The 16,698-nt window shown below is 34.4% G+C and overlaps 1 protein-coding gene across 5 annotated transcripts in view; it reads right to left on the bottom strand.

Annotated features, from left to right (window-relative positions):
* SKAP2 (src kinase associated phosphoprotein 2) overlaps window positions 1-16,698 on the bottom strand; it is a 291,337-nt gene that overhangs the window by 199,125 nt on the left and 75,514 nt on the right. The window lies entirely within an intron of this gene.

Genomic DNA, 16,698 nt, shown 5'->3' with positions numbered 1-16,698 from the left:
TTCAAGTATTATTGAGGATGGAGGCTAGTCCCAAGAATGACTAAGTGGATTTAGAAGAAATATCTTAAGCTTGGAAAATATGAAAGACCCTTCAGCAAACTGAAACATGTTTTCAGTGTTATGTTACTAGAACTGTGGCTCAAAGAGGATCCTAATTTAAATCAACAAATGAATGATTTCAAGTCCCCATAACACAGACCATTGAATGGGATATTTTATTCAAAATATGAAAAACAACATTGCTATAATACTTCAAAAGGAAACATAAAAAGAATAGTTGCTAGCTGAAGTCTTTATTCTTGATTTAACGAAAGGAGAACGGAAAAAAGCCCTGCTTTTTAAATTCTTCTCAGTCTACTTCCCTGACAAATCTGTTTGATGGGCATCAGGGACCTGGAGCAGAGCTTCCAGGGAAAAAGTAGCCATCATTCATGCTTCATTGGATTTCTATGACAGAATGATCACATTCTGTAGAACCTGGCATAAGCATATCATTATTAAGCCTTGCTTTAGCATTTCTTAACTGATCACGGATGCTGTCGTCCTTGGTGGCTCCTCTCTGCTGGCACTGTTTGTAGTTATTTGACCTTTTCTCAGTGGATAATCCACACAAAAAGCCCTAATTACTTCCCCAGCTTTGACCAGCCAGCAGTGTGAATAATCAATGACACTCATTTAGGTATTGCACAATCAGATGCTTATGGTGTTTAAAGAACATTTTTCCATTGACCTGCCACAGCTGTAGGACAATTACAAGCAGTAAAGCTGCTGTTGTAATCACAAGATGACCAAGTGACCTTGTGGGTGTAAAGTTGATGACTAGGGCCTTGACTGGGCATAGTCATGATACAGAACGCATTTTGGGAGAGAAAGGACGCTTCATTGTATGCTAATGTGACATGCTGAGCCCCAAGAGCAATGTTCTGAAGTATCGACAAATCAGAAGACTCATATTGGCAGGTAAAATTCAGTATTTGTATCCATGGCTTTGGTTACTTCTTCCTATTGTACATAAAATGGTAAATAAATAATAATTAGGAAAAAACTGAATCCCAGCCACACCACTTTCCACAATTTTTCTTAAAATAAAACTGAAACAAAAAGGTTTCCTATCTAATAGACTATTGAAAGATTCCTAGGATATTAAACATTTTTAACATATTGAAGTTTCATTAAATCCTTATCTACTCTCAGGCCAAACTTTCCCCAGAAAGGTCACTAATAAAAAGATCACAGTCTGTGGTTCTTTGATATTAAGATTAGTCACCAAATTACATATAAGGCTGAATTATAAAATATGTTGCAGGAAAATGGAATATGACATTTCCAAGAGTGTGTTCTTAGAAACATTCCATTCAAAATCCTTTGGAAACAAGGATTTATCATCTAATAAGTTAAGGAAATGCAGTTTACAATCTTCTCTTGGAGATTTAAAAAGCATGTTGGCATATCAAAGATTCTGGAATATGTTTTCTGAAAACAACTTTGGGTAATTCTAATATATAGGGTTTTTTCCCTTGTTACCATCTTACAAGAAAATTGAATTTGTAAATATTGGTTCTTGGCTCAGAATGTCAATGAATAGACTTTTTACTTTTCTTTTGATCTCCCTTAGAACTATCATAAGATTGCATACTTATTTATTAAAAGGAATACAAAGTAAAATCAGTAGAAACAGCAAGAAAACAAACTGGCAGGGCAATGAATCAGCTATGTTCCTGGCAGAAAAGATGGAGGAAAGGAAGTATCCTAAATTGAGAACATAATAGAAGAGAGTTTGGTTGTGGAAAAATTCTCAGATAAAAGAGAAGACAGGAAAGGTCAGAAGTAATGGCACAGACCTTCCTCTTCTTTTCTAAACTAGGCCTGACCTGATTTAATCTGGCAAAAGAAGGCAAACCAGCTCATCAGCATGCAATTGATGATTTACTCAGCCTGCTGTCAGCGACAGCGCTGTCTAAAGACACAGCAGAGAATGAGGAAAAACAGGCAAAACCCAGTGGGTAAGCCAAGAAAGCAAATCACTGAAAAAACATACACAGCAAAAAGATTCCACATTTGATGTGTGATCTTGATTCATCCCCAAATCACCAAAGCTTTCATGTTATAGGCTCCTGGGATGTGTAATCCAAGATTTTACTGATACTGGCAGAATCCAATTCATAATATTTGTAGAGAATGAGCTGTTTTTTGAACATTACTTTTAGTTTCAGCAGGTATCTCTTGTTTTCCTTTAATGTAAGGCATGCTGGGGTGATATTTATAACTCTTTCCTTACACATGTTTATTGCTTTGTTGGAAACTGAGACCTATGTTTTCTGAGCTTTGCAGTACCCCAGGATTAAGGTAGACCATGCCCCTTATTCTGCAGTACTCTCAAGGACTCAGAAACTCTCTGCAGCTGGTTCCAGCTTTTAATATGTCTGGAAAATTTTCAGGCTTTTGGAATCTGCTGATTTTCTCCCAAAACATTAATTCTTACATGTTGCTAAACTGTCAAGGACATGAGGTTATTACTAAGGTCAGTAGAGACAGACAGAAACATACATGGAGGGGGTTGGGAGGCAGGGGTAGCAGCATCAAGAACATTTACCCATGTAAATTGCTGAGTAAGCAATTTCTTCTGCAAATCCAAAATCTCAGTCTTGTAATTAAAAGCACACCAGTAAGTGTGGCAAACCAGTATGGGGGATGTATTCAGAAAGATTGCTACCCTTAGTCACACATTTCACCTTCTTCAATCTCTTCATGCCCGTATATGACCTTTACATAAGTGGTAGCACTTTAGATTTCATTCTAAATCTAAGCTAGAAATTTCTAGAAGAATAAACTATGAAGTAAAGAGAAAGCACACACCCAGGGAGTAAAATATATGAATATCTGATTTCATATTGAATCCCTGAGTACCAGGAATGTGAAATTTTGAGACTTCGTAGATGGGTTATGACCTATACGCAGCCAATTTGTAATGTTTTGTGGATGAGGAAATTAAGACACAGAAATTAAACAACTTGACAAGATCATAGCTAGCATATAGCAGAGTAGACCATAAAGAACCAATCTTCTAAATTCAGTGCTTTGTATTTTCATTGTAACATATTTCTCCTTAAAAAAAGTGTCTATTCAATATAGGGTATATAAACATGTTACACATGTAAAAAGATATCAGCAGATATATCAATTAAACTTTCATGTCATTCCCTTTAGTATAAGAAAATGCCAGGTTTACTGTAAGTATCAGAAAAACACAGACATCTCAGGAAAAACTAAAACAGTTTTAAGTGAAAAACATCATCTGAACCCTATTTGTGTATAACAAAAATTAATCTTAGCTACAATGATTCAGCTGAGAAAAGATGCTTCATTTATAACATCCAAAATTCCAACTCAGAATCAAAACAGCAATGTTTTGATGTTGAAAATGTTGAAGGCATTTGCCCTGCATTTGTGTTTCCTTAGGGTTGCAGCATCCAAATCTGCTGGACATTATTTGGACAATCTAGGGAAGGACACCTAATTTCCTTTTTTCTTCTTTGATTAAACTGCTGGGTACAGGACAGCTTCTGTATTTAGGATGAATTCCTGCATCACTGGGAAACCAATTCAAAGGAATGCTTCTTAAACTTACAGCAACTTAGCAACTCATTATTGTTAATATTCTCATTAAACCATTCAAAGCTTCCTTGACATAAACAAAATTTCCTTTTTTGAATCAGTCAGCATATCTGAACATTAAAGCGTGTTTGATTTTCCCAGAGTTTTGATCGGTTGTTTGCTCTGGAGTACTTGGCCACTTTTATAAAGTTAATAGAGTTTGGGAAAGGTGCTGTAAGAAAGCTTCTGATGATGCAATGAGTTTGTTTATCAAGTATTTCCAAGAAAAGATTTTGGTCAGTCACTTGGGTGTTTTATCTATAAGATGCCAAAAATCTGAATGTCACAAATATATTATGCACATTTGATAAATGCTAAAAATTGGACTGGTTAAACTATAGCAAATATTCACAACATTGTTCCTTTTAAAAATGAATTCCAAGTTCCAGTTTAGCTTGCCAGAAATAAATCTCTGCTCAGCCTTTTGGCTGAAAATCGATCTCATGACTGAGTAAGGCAGCTCCCTCAGCAAGAGGTAGATATTCTTAAGAGCCAGTAACCCAACTCTAAATTTGAGAATGAGAAGGAAAATCTTTAGGTCATGTACCCCCCTAAGATAATATAAAAAGGAAAAACAATAGCCCCATTTATTAAGTAGTTAGACCCAAATGCTTAATAAGTATTTATTTCCTAAAAACTTAGTAGCTGTTTTATTAAATACACAAATTTTTAAAAATCATGTTTTTATTTAATTCTTAACCATAATTACTTCCTAATGAGATGTGTGTACCTGTTTGGCACTGCACATCTCAAACCTTGAAATCAAATTGAACACCACCACCCTCCTTACCTGTTCTACACTGATTTTTCACAGAGTACTTACTTTTTATTACAACAGTGTACAAAAACCCAGCTATACAAAGATAACGGCATCAAAAGAAATGCAGCATGAGCTAATGTGTGAACTATCTCAAGTAAGCATGTTGCCTGATATCTGAAAGATGTCAAATATCGCTGTACTTCCCTTAAAAATTTAAGATTTCCTCCAACTCTCCTGTGAGTTCACTGCAGCATCCCAAGGCACCTTAGTGCATAGTTTGAGAAATGTGAATCTAGACTAATAATCCATTTCATGAATTAGCAAAGTGAGATCGAGAATAATTAAAGAACTTTTTCCAAGACTATACAGCTAATTATAAACTTAGCCAAAACAAGAAGTTGTGTTTAAAATACTAAGATTTTAGCCCATTTTCTTAAATTTAACTGGATGCCACAGATCTTGAATCTGCAGAGTAGGCCTATGTATATGGAACTACCTCCCAGGACATTCCTCTCTTTGTATTCACTACTAGATGTTTTTCAACATATTAATAAAGAAACAAGGCATAAAGAGGTAAGAGACTTGCCTAAGAGAACAGAATTAATTAAAGGACCAAGACTAGCACGTTGTCTGCAAACCTACTGTCCAGGGATTTTTTTACTGGGCTATCACAATAAGGGTTACGTTTTCCAGACTACTCTGCAACTAGATATAGCCATATAGTTCATTTCTAGCCAGTGAGATATAAGCAGAAGTAATGCATGTAATTTTTGGAAAGTGTCTTTAAAGAGAGGATATGTGCTTTTCTACCTGCTGGCTAAAATGAGAATACAATGACTGGTGTTCAAGCTGCCATCTTGGACCATTAGGAGGAAGCCATATATTGAAGATGATGAAACAACAATATAGAAGAATCTGGGATCCTATTGCTCTTGGGCCTTCTTATAAACTCTGTCCGCTGACCTCTGGACTTAGTTTATATAGGAAAGAAATACATTCATGTACTATCTAAGCCACTGATATTTGAGGGTTTTTGTCAATACCAGCTAAATCTAGTACTAATAAATGCAATCTTTATAACAATATAATAACACATAACATACTTTAGAACAACTATAGATTTCCACTATTATATATTTAAAATATGTAAAAACTTAAAACATGAAACTCAAGGCACCTACCAGAAAGATACACAACCATTCACTACCCCCTTGAGAATTAACTTATTTCTTCACACCTTATGCCTCACATGGAGATTTGTTTTATAAACCAAATGATATCTGATTAAATGTATAAAGAAGTTAATATTTTTCCAAAAGAGGAGAAATTCTTACATAAAATTGGTCCAGTTTAAAATGACAAATTGAACAATTTCATTTATCTCTACTCCCTCCTCTAAACCCACTAATGATGGCAGACAATTTTAAAGACAAACCCACAAGGAGAACAACAATGAGAGAAAGGGCGAAATTGAAAAATGTTGGACGCTAGAAGGCATATAAACAAGCTGAAACTCCAAAGAGCTGAGTCCGAAACTGCCAGTGGGGCTAGCTAAAAAGCATCCTAACTGCTTACAAAAAGCCCAGGAATTGACATCACAAGTTGCTATGTAAGTGAAGAGGTGAATGTAGAGCTATTCCCTTCTCAATTCAATGCAACTGGACAATGACACCTTCCCAATCTCGGTAGAAGACAGATTTATTCTCAGGAGAGGGTAAAATAGAGAGACTCTGGACTGGAGGAATCCAGGCACAGGTAAGATAGAAGTATCATACTAAAAATAGGGAGATTAATTGAAAGTTTATATATTGAACTTTAAAACCCCCAAGCCCTCTTGCCCTATTCTACTCCCAGAATTTGGCAGGCAGATTTATATCTTCTAAAAAGGAATTATATGATTCTTCTGGGGGGATTATTACCAGCCCAAGATGACAGACTGAAGAATCTGATACTAGGTGTTCCCCTACAAACAGCCCACAGAAAGCAATCTACAGTAAAGCTCAAAGTCAACCAGTTCTACTCACATACTCAGAGCTTCCACCCACCTTTATAATCTCACCATTCTTAATCACCAAAAGACAGCCAAGACATGAAAAAAAATCTCTAACATGAAAGTCAACCATCAAAACAAATAAAGAGAAAAAAGCAAATTAGAAGAAACAGATACTACACATAGAGAAGAAAACTTTCAAAACACAATCAAGATATCTTCTCTTATCAGACCTCAGAAAAAATGAGATGTTATTACATACATAAAAGAAGAATAGAATGCTTTTCTTTTTTAAAAAAATCAGAATAAGAAAGAGATCTTGGAAATTAAAAATCAAAAAGTCCATGCAGGGGTTGATATCATCTCTAACAAAGGAAGGAAAAAAGATAAATAGATTGTTTTTTCAGTGAGAAAAGATGAAACATGAAAGAGGATCAGCCTAGGAAATTCAAAATCTGCTAACAGGAGTTCTAAAAAGAGATTGGAGGAAATCATTGAAGAAATAATTCAAGAAACTTCTCAGCTTTGGAGGACATGAGTTTCCAGAATGAAAAGCTCCATGGAGTGCCTAGCACACTATATAAAAATAAACCCACATCTTTATTTAGAAATATCATTAAGAAATTTCAGAACCATAGCACAAAGAAAAAAATTTTTAAAATTTCAGATTAAAAAAAAAAAACACCACATATACAAGGTTAAGAATCAGAATGGTATCAGACTTCTCAGTAACAATAATGCAAGCCAGCAGGCAATGAAGAAATGCCTTCAAATGTTTAAATTTCAGGCAACTAAATGTGATTTCAGTAATTCAGGTTCTCAGAATTTTTCAGGAAACTGTTGGAAGGTATGATCAATCAAAATAAGAATGTGAAATAGGAAAAAGACAAGAAATCCAGGAAACCTGAAGATCTAATATAAAAGACAAGCAAAATCCATCCTGACACCTGTTTTTATATGACCCATGAGCTAAGAATGGTTTTTACATTTTTAAGGTTTTTAAAAAGCAAGAGAATATTTTGATACATGAAAATTATATGAAATTCAAATTTTAGTGTCCATAAATAAAGTTTTATTAGAACACAGTCACATTTATTCATGTATCGTCTATGACTGCTTTTGTCAACAAAGTTGAGTCAATGTGCCCAAGGCATCTGGCCTAAAAAGCCCAAAATATTTATTATCTGATACTTCACAGAAAAAGTTGACTTGCCCTGGAGGACGGTTAAGGAAGATACTGGAATAATAGCTGACAGTGGCCCAAACTAGAACAAATCAGAAGGACATAGGAGAGAGGTCTTCAAAAAGATAAAATTAATACAATTGCTGAAATGTTTGAATGTACTCTAAAGGAGATTTGTACAACTTGGGAAGGATTAGGGGATAAATTGATTATACAGGCCCAGAAAATTAAATAAATGAAAAATGAACATTATTAAAATAATTTTTTAAACAATGGTACAGGAAGAAAAATTATTATAGTTTACTGCATGGTTCAGCTGTGAATGGCATTTATGTAGTCATAATAATGTAAGCACTGCATTAAACAAAATTATAATATAATTCTACGAAGAAAATGGGGAAAGTAGAAAGGTACCAGGCAGGAATGAGAATATTGGTGGCAAGAAGAGTGAAAGATAAATAGTTATTTTCCACAAGGGGATATCAATAGATAGTGCCTAAAAATTAAAAGTTAAGAATTATCAGTATAAGAATATTCAGTGGCACAGAGGTAAACACCAAGAGAAACAGCCAATAGACTTAAAAAAGTGGTTTTCTCTAGTAATTGGGAAATGGAGTTATGGTGGTGGAAAGGAAGGGACAGACCTGCTGTTTATCAAACTTAGGCTCGCAAAACTATTTAAAAATTTAAACTATGTGCATGTATAACCTGGATTCAAATAAAAACTAAGTTTGATATATAACCCCCAAAAAGAAAACTTCTCACATGGATTTCTGATTGTTTGGTTTGCTTTACAAGGTAAGTTTTTCAAATAATATTTATGCACACACCTTTTTTGAGAATTGTAAACTGTTTAAGAAATAAAGATCTTATTTCACTTACCAACATAGGGTTGGTAAGTAAAAGTGTAGGGATTTATTTAATGGTTATTTTTAAAGCGCTCAAACTTCCTTTATGCTATCCTACTCTGTTTAGATCATTACTACACAGAAGAACTTGTCTAAATACTAACCACTTCACTTGATCACATAAAGCTACTTAAAAGATCTAATGGAAGGATGTTTATATTATGAAAGATAATACGGCAAGATAGTTAATGTAAAAATAAGCTATCTTATTAAATAGATATTCCAAAGAAGTGCATGTACTAAGTACTTCTGAGTTCTAGGTAAAAATATAAACAAATGTAAAATTAACACATTAATGTTATAATTCTAAATAAATAAAACAATTAAAATATTGCTAGTAATTAGATACTTAATATATCCCAAATTTGTTTTTCAGTATTATTGTTCAAAGTCACTCAAACTTGGCACATATTTTTTAAATGTCCTAGATTTTTTGTGAATAGTACACAGGGCTTTTATTTGAGGATTTATACTGACACTTGACAACCAATTTAAAGCTGGCTTAATTTGCAGTTTTATTCCCTAACACACTTACGTTGGTATTCTCTGTTTTTCAGTTTTAACAGTCTTCATCTAAATGATGATCCATTTGCAGCAACTAGCATTTTAGCTGGGGAAATGGTTTACAAACTATTCCCTTTTACATTCACTTTCTAAAGAGAAAAAAGGCTATTTAGTTTAATACTAACTGTATTTTAAAATTGTACCTTGAATTCATTTCGAAAATACATTTGAAAAATCAGAACAGTTAGGGGTATTTACCTGCATCCCTAATTAGACCAGAATGGCCTTCTCTAAGAAGACTGCAGGCACTTCCCCTGTTCTAAATGAAATGTAGCAATTGCTTCTCCAATCACCATCATGAGAGCATTACGCAGTTTTATCTGTCTATATTCTATTTCTGCTTTATGTTGTTGTTATATGGGAGCTATACAGGAGTGTGTTTTCTATCACTGCAAAGGCCAGATAAAATAGTTAAACTACTACATCAATACGGAAATTGTACATATAAATTGTCTGCTGCTGTCTATAGATTATGTCTGTAAAAGATAAAAGCATTTTTATTCTTTTAGAGAGAACACTCCCAATGCCTTCTTTGCCCCATATATAAATTATCTCTTAAGGGTCCAGGTGCAATAGGCAAAGAATTGGCTGTCTTCCCAGCCCAGCTTTGAGTTTTGATTTCTAAATGTACTTGACGAGTTAGGAATCACAGAAACGCAGAATTCGGAGTTTAAAGACACCAAGTCAAAAATTGTTCTCCTGCACATTTTGCCTTAGGGGGAGAGAGAAAAGGGTGGGGGATAGTGCTCTGGGAGAAGTCATCTGAATTGAAATGAACTTAATTGCTTTTACTGTGGATCTCTCTGCCTGAACAGGTGGCTTTGAGAATCTTCAGTGTCCCCACTGATCCATGTCAGTGTGAACTAAGAGAAACCTATAATTTGAAAATCAGGTTAGACATGCAGGCAGCTCTCCAGCTTTGGTCCAGATGCAGGATGAACATAATTCCATTGGAAGCATTTGTGTGGTGTGATTATGTTATTACTATCCAGTAGAACACCAGTGCAATAGTGACCCATACCTCTCAAACCAGGTAGGAGGCCACCTGACAGTGCAGGTCCACTTTGGCATGGGACCTTTGGGTAGAGTTGACACTCCAGAAGTACTTCTTTGTTGATACAATTTTGAACTCTGAGAGTCCTGCTCAAGAATACTCTTGAGACAACAAGAAATTTCTAACTAGGAAATGGCTAGCAGTGGGGCTGCTTGGGATATTGCTCAGAGAGAAAGCAAAGCTGTCCTTTACTCTGGTTTGTGTGCTTGCCACCATTATCCCTTCTACATTCCTATGCCTAGCATGCTATAACCCAATGAGAAGATGCTTTTTTAGATTCTGCTCTATTTAAGGAAGGCAGTGCAATCTCATAATTACTGATAGATTAAATTCAGGTCTATCTCATGAAGTGATTTACAGCATAATCTCCCAGAATACTATTATTATCTTTTAGACATTGGTCAAGCTGGAAGCTGAAGAATGACACAGAGCCTTTGCATTTGTTGTTCCCTAATCTTAGAATGCTCTTCGTGAGGCCAGCTTCTCATTCTTCAGGTCTTTGTTTAAATGTCACCTTCTTAAAAATATCTATCATCACCAGCCTTTATAAAGTATTTTCCTTCTATCTCCTTTTTAGTTATTATTTCACAGCACTGTTTATCTCCTTCATGAAATTATTACAGCCCATAGGGTTATTTTAATTGTGTACTTTCCCCCCTTATTTCTTGTCTCTCTCCTACACTGAAAGCTTCCCTACTGGAAGCTTCATGTAGTATTTCCAGAACATAGCAAGTACCTCGAATACAGAAGGTGCTCAATAAAATTTATGAATGAATGAGTACTGAAGATTACAAAGGAATTTAAACATTTAAAACATTTTATTTTTGATAAGTTTATCAGTTAGTTTTTACTATATTATTCAGCTATAACAAACAACTCCAAAAAAATCTCAGGACTTAAAAGAAAAAAGAGTGTTTCTTGCTCATTTTTTATGTAAGCTGCAGATTAGTTCTGGCTTTGCCCCAATGATCTTCATTCCAAGGTCCAGGTTGGGCAGTGGCCCCTATCTGGTACATGCCCTGGGTCACTTCATTTTTGTAGCAAAGGGAAAAGAACGAGAACTACTGAAAACACACAGTGTGTCTTCAACTAGAATCTGGCATGTAGCACTCCTGCTTACAGGAAGATGTTCTCCTACAATAGAAGTTACTGTGAAAAATAATACAATTGACCACAATGCTATATGACTCAGAAACAGTTACTTACTAATAATTTGTAACCTAACTTTGTTTATATTGCTGCCCTTTTACTCTATTTAGTGGGTTTCTTGAATTACAAATAATCTTATCAGAGATCCTCTATATGCTAAAAATTAAGACTTGTAGGTGAGTGGTACTTTTATTCTCTTTCCTTGCCTGATTATACCTTTGCAATTCCTGGGTCATGGCCTGAGTATTTCTAAGGTATTTATTTCTGTATAATAGAAAGCCAAGCCCCTCAAACTCCTTAGCGACTTCAGTCTGCCAGTATCAAAGGAAGCTGGCATGAGAGGTTTCTTCTCCAGAAAAAAGTTCTTCCCTAGCCAGAATAAATGACTGGGATAGATGAAGAGAGACCAAATCTTTAGGGTGACATTTAAGTAATAAACCTCATCTTATATACAATGCATTCATGAGAGGTTCATTACTTAATCATAAACTATTGTGTTCAATTTGGACTGCTAACGTAAGTATCTGCCTACCTCTGTTCCCTAATTTCAATATCTTTAATAGATTCTGCTAAAAGTTTTCAGCATTACATTGGTAGAATTGTTGGGAATGCCTATTTAAGATGAAAATTTTGAACTATGGTCTTAACCAAGGTTAAAAAGAAAATACATAAAATAGGTAAACAGTAAGTTTCTACTGTATAGCACATGGAACTATACTCCGTATCTTTTAATTACCTAAAATGAAAAAGAATATGTATATATATGTATAACTGGATTACTGTGCTGTACACCAGAAACTAACAAGACATTGTAAATCAACTATACTTCAATAAAAAATTAAAATTAAAAAGGAAAGAAAATTAAACCAAAAACAACTCTCAACTTGTTGAAAGTCTTTTGTTTTGTTTTGTTTTGTGACCTTTCTCCAACCTGGTATCATGTGGAATTATACCCTGTAGAATACTGTAGATAGTATTTTTTACAATTTACAAGAAATGTACTTTTAGAAACTATTTATATTGTAAGACTTTATATGTGCATTTTTGAAAATTGAAGATATGTGTGTGGATGGGAAAACGTTTTCAAAATATGTGAATTTGATCTAATCTGCATTGTAAGTGTTACCAGTTATGTCATCCAGAAGAGTGGGTGCAGAAACTAAGATCAAAAATCTCTCCAGCTCCATAGATGTCTCCTAGAGGCCCAAGCCAAGGCAACGCTTACCATCTCACTGAGAATTTCCCTCTGTTTATGCTTCTGGTCTCTTCCCACATACTATTCTCAGCTGCCTTATTTCCTTATAAATCTCATTTTCTACATTTTTAGTTATTGTTATTATCCACCACTGAGCCAGGGCAAGTCTTCAGTGCAGACATCAAGGCTTATAGAAGGAACAGAAGTATGTATCCAGCATGTAAAAAAATTATGCTCCTTTTCACAAGGTTTCTATACTGAAATTAAAGAAAATTCTCAAACTTCACATATTTAGATTTGTGTAAATTCTTTGGGGAACTCCAGAGAGGAACTATCACTTCACTAAGTTTCATTTTCCTCAGTATTTAAAACATGCAAGGAAAGAAAGCAACAATAACCCCTAGTATAAGAGAAACAGGCTCAGGTTCATTTTCTGTCCTTCTTTAGAGACAACTGTATCTATTTCTAATCATTTTAGTACCTGCTATGGTTCAACTTCTCTAACAGTTGTGGAATGTGAAATGTCTACATAAGATTGTGGAAGACCTTTTTTTATTTCTAGAGCTGCTACTAGATGCAAACAAGGTGATATGTCTCTGCATGCTACTATTGCTAAACTGTGAGCAAAGTAAAAGAAAAAGAAAGACTGATTTAGATAATGCATCTAAGATGCTTGTTGAGTGAAATGTCAAGTAGATTCATGTCTTGCCTTGTCCATCATCAGCCAATCAATGACACTTGAACCTGGGATGACCAGGTCAACTTGCTACCACTGCTACCAAGTGAGAGAGAGAATGCATAGATGATCTCTCAGAATGACAATTACTGTGTGAAGCTATGGTAATTCCACAAGCCCTAGTCATTGTCCTACTTAGCAAGAGGCCCCTATGCTCCCACTGCTAAATACCAGCTCACTCAGATCTTGACACAAGGGAAACAAAAAGACCTCTGGGATATCAACTCCCTGGTGACCCAGGTCTGATCAGAATTGAATTTTACTCTGCTTTGAACAAGTTTGGAAAAAAAGGAAAGAAAGAAAGAAAAAAGATTAAAGCAAATGAAGCCTTTGAGTGAGCTGTGTCCTTTATTTTGCATGTAAATTAATATGAATACAGTCAATAGACAGACTTTTGCCATCTTCCTCCCACTACACCCATCCCAGTGACATTTATTTTTTTAGTGACTCAGACTAGAATGTCGTCATAAGAAATAAATCCATCATATTCCTGCTTGGGATCAATACTAGATATTTACTGTTAATTTGTCATGCTTTCATATGTGTACTTATTATAGCCTGTAATCCTTAAATTTGCTCTGGAGATTTGGAGATTTCATCAAATCCCCAAGATCAAAAGCCTAAAAGTTTTTGTTTGCATTTACATGCAAAGCTTACAAAGTTCTCCAGGGGAAATGGTGGTAAGAGCATTCTTCAAACTGTTGTTAATTGTTAACTGTCAAAGCCTGAGGGTGAATTCTCAGGTTTGTTTTAACAGAGGGGAAAAAACATGACATTAATTTTAGGTTTTCTTAAAATTCAGTGGTGAACAATATTTTTTCTCATCAGCTCACTTAAAATATAAGTATAATTGTTAGTCAAGGCTAAAAGGGTATATAAAAACATCAACTTGTTTTCTTTCTCTGAAAGATGGATGTAGAGCCTGCCTGCAAGATTGTAACTGAGGCAAACTAAGTGAGAAAGCTGGTATTTTAGGTACATTATTTTAAATCACTCAAGTCCCCAAAGAAGCAGCTGTTACTTTGATCATCCCAATACCACTGAAAAAGGATATGTAAAATTAGGCTACTGTATATTTATCCCTAAAATTAGCAATCAGCTGAAAGACAGAGCTATAAATCACATTTTAAAATCTGCCTGTCTTTCCAGAGAATGACTTAATTACCAATGATACCATCTGAAAAGACAATGCTAAACCAACTCAATAAAGAGACCTGCTGTTTCAGCATTTGAGATCACAAGTTCAAGTATTTTATATAGTGTAGGTGTTAATTAATATGTTATTTTATATAATGTTTTTATAAAATAAATGTTTTATAATGTTTTTATAAAATAAAATTGAATTAGTCATTTACAAAAAGAATCAAAATTCACTTTGATTTTCTAAGTAACTATTTTTTTAAAACCTCATTCATATGACAAAAGATCAGAATTATTACAGAGGAACGACTCTTACATGAACACCTCTCAAGAATATTCAGCCTTTTTATGAGTCTAATGTTAGAGTTTATGTATGGTCTATAACCCCAATAATGATCCTAGATAAGAATGACATTCTCTGTACACACAGGCTTCAGAATTTGCAGGATTTCCATGGGAAATGACCATCTTCTGCCTTAAAATATTCAACCATAATGATGGCTCTATCATTTTTCATCTCTAGATCAAGTTAATTAATAAATTAATACTACCAAAGAAGAAAAGCATAAAGATGATTTTTTTAAATGCAAGTTTTGTTTTGTTTCATTTAGAATAGCATACCCAGAAATATTAACTTTCATTTAGGAGGTAATAAAAAGTGACAGAGAATTTTGCCTAGATAGTTTACTTTCTAATATATACTGATTTATAATATGTACTGCTTATTTGTAACATTTCCCATTTTATATTTCCTGAAGAGACTGAATCAGTGCAATTTCATGCCTACAGACTTTCAGTTTCCAACACTCAAAGACTAAGTGATTGGTGACTGAACGATATTAAATTGTGCTTTTAGGAGGAATAACTATCCAAAAGAAACTCATTTAGCAGCTCAGTTTCTGTGTGAACATTTGTCACTTGCTTTCCTTATGTTTTCCTTAACTGTTTATTGCAATTAGTAGATATATTCTTACCATTTCCATTGGTTTTTCTCTGATTGGCCAGAGCTGTAACATTATTCCTGGAAATGCCAGCCAGGGGAATGAGAACACTTCCAGGAATATAACCACAATGAAGTGATTTGGCCTAAATACAGGCATTTTAATTGAGTATGTACAGGCACAGAACATTTCTTAAAAGCAATGTGAATATTTGTCTTCTCAAACTGCAATTTCAAATTAAGATGCTATTGAAATTTACAAGCACATTTCCTTAGCTCAACTTCACGATCTTAACCCTCTGTGGGGGAAGAAGGGTGGGGAGAATTCATACACAGACTCTGAAAAGGCTAATAGTTTTATTTCAATTGCTCTTGTCTTTTGGAATTTACTATAACTCACATACACACTTTGCATTGAGAAAAGGCAACTACATTGATTTAAATTTGTAACAATGATGATAAGGATATATTTTTCAACATTTTGGATTCTTCAGGGCAAATAAGGCACTAAATTTGCTACTGGTGGTGGTGAGAAGCAGAAATGTAAAGAAAGACCCTCTTCTCTGTACCTCTACAGTTCAGTGGTATTTTAGGTGTATAGTATAATCCTGTATAAGATCTGAATCATGAGAATTTGAATAAATTATATGCAACTTAGCTTCAGCATTAACTGAATTTTGATCTATTATATTCTTTGAAAATTAATTGCTGCAGAGCAGATACACACTACTGTATATAAAATAGATAAACAAAAAGGGCCTACTGTATAGCACAGGGAACTATGTTCAATATCTTGTAATAACCTAGAATGGAAAAGAATATACGTATATATTTCACATTTGTATATGTGAATCACTTTGCTATATACCTGAAACTAACACAACATTGTAAATCAACTCCAATTTTCAAAAAATCAACTGTTGATACAGAACTACTCTTAATCATATAAGTACTTTAATAGCCAGAACATTCTACTTCCTGTCTATTAGAGTTGATGTTAGTAATTAAATTCTCCTTAAAATTTCTCTTTTTACTCTATCATTTTAATGTATTTCTTGAGATGCTGCTTGTAACTGAAATTATCACTCTCCTTGTACCACAATGCTTGGGTACAATGCTTATTCTCTGATGAACCATAGAATTTACCACAGCCTTTCTGGCAGTTCCTGATTGCTAAGATTCCAAACAGTATTAAATATCAAGCACTCTGATGTTTCACTGATAAAAATGAACCAAAGACTAAGCAAATTAATTACTTTTACTATTCTAAGATAACAAAGGACAAAACAAATAGATCTTCCTTCCTGCTTACCCTTGGTATCTGAGCTCTCTATTTTGAACGGCTCCCTCTGCACACCCACAAGTAAAGACAAAGTTGGCTGTTGAGATTAAATCAAAGATATTTTGTCTTCCTAAAACCTCCTT

Source organism: Camelus bactrianus, chromosome 7 (genome assembly GCF_048773025.1).
Source record: "Camelus bactrianus isolate YW-2024 breed Bactrian camel chromosome 7, ASM4877302v1, whole genome shotgun sequence".
In the NCBI taxonomy this organism is placed as follows: domain Eukaryota; kingdom Metazoa; phylum Chordata; class Mammalia; order Artiodactyla; family Camelidae; genus Camelus; species Camelus bactrianus.
This window is presented reverse-complemented; position numbering and strand designations above follow the sequence as displayed.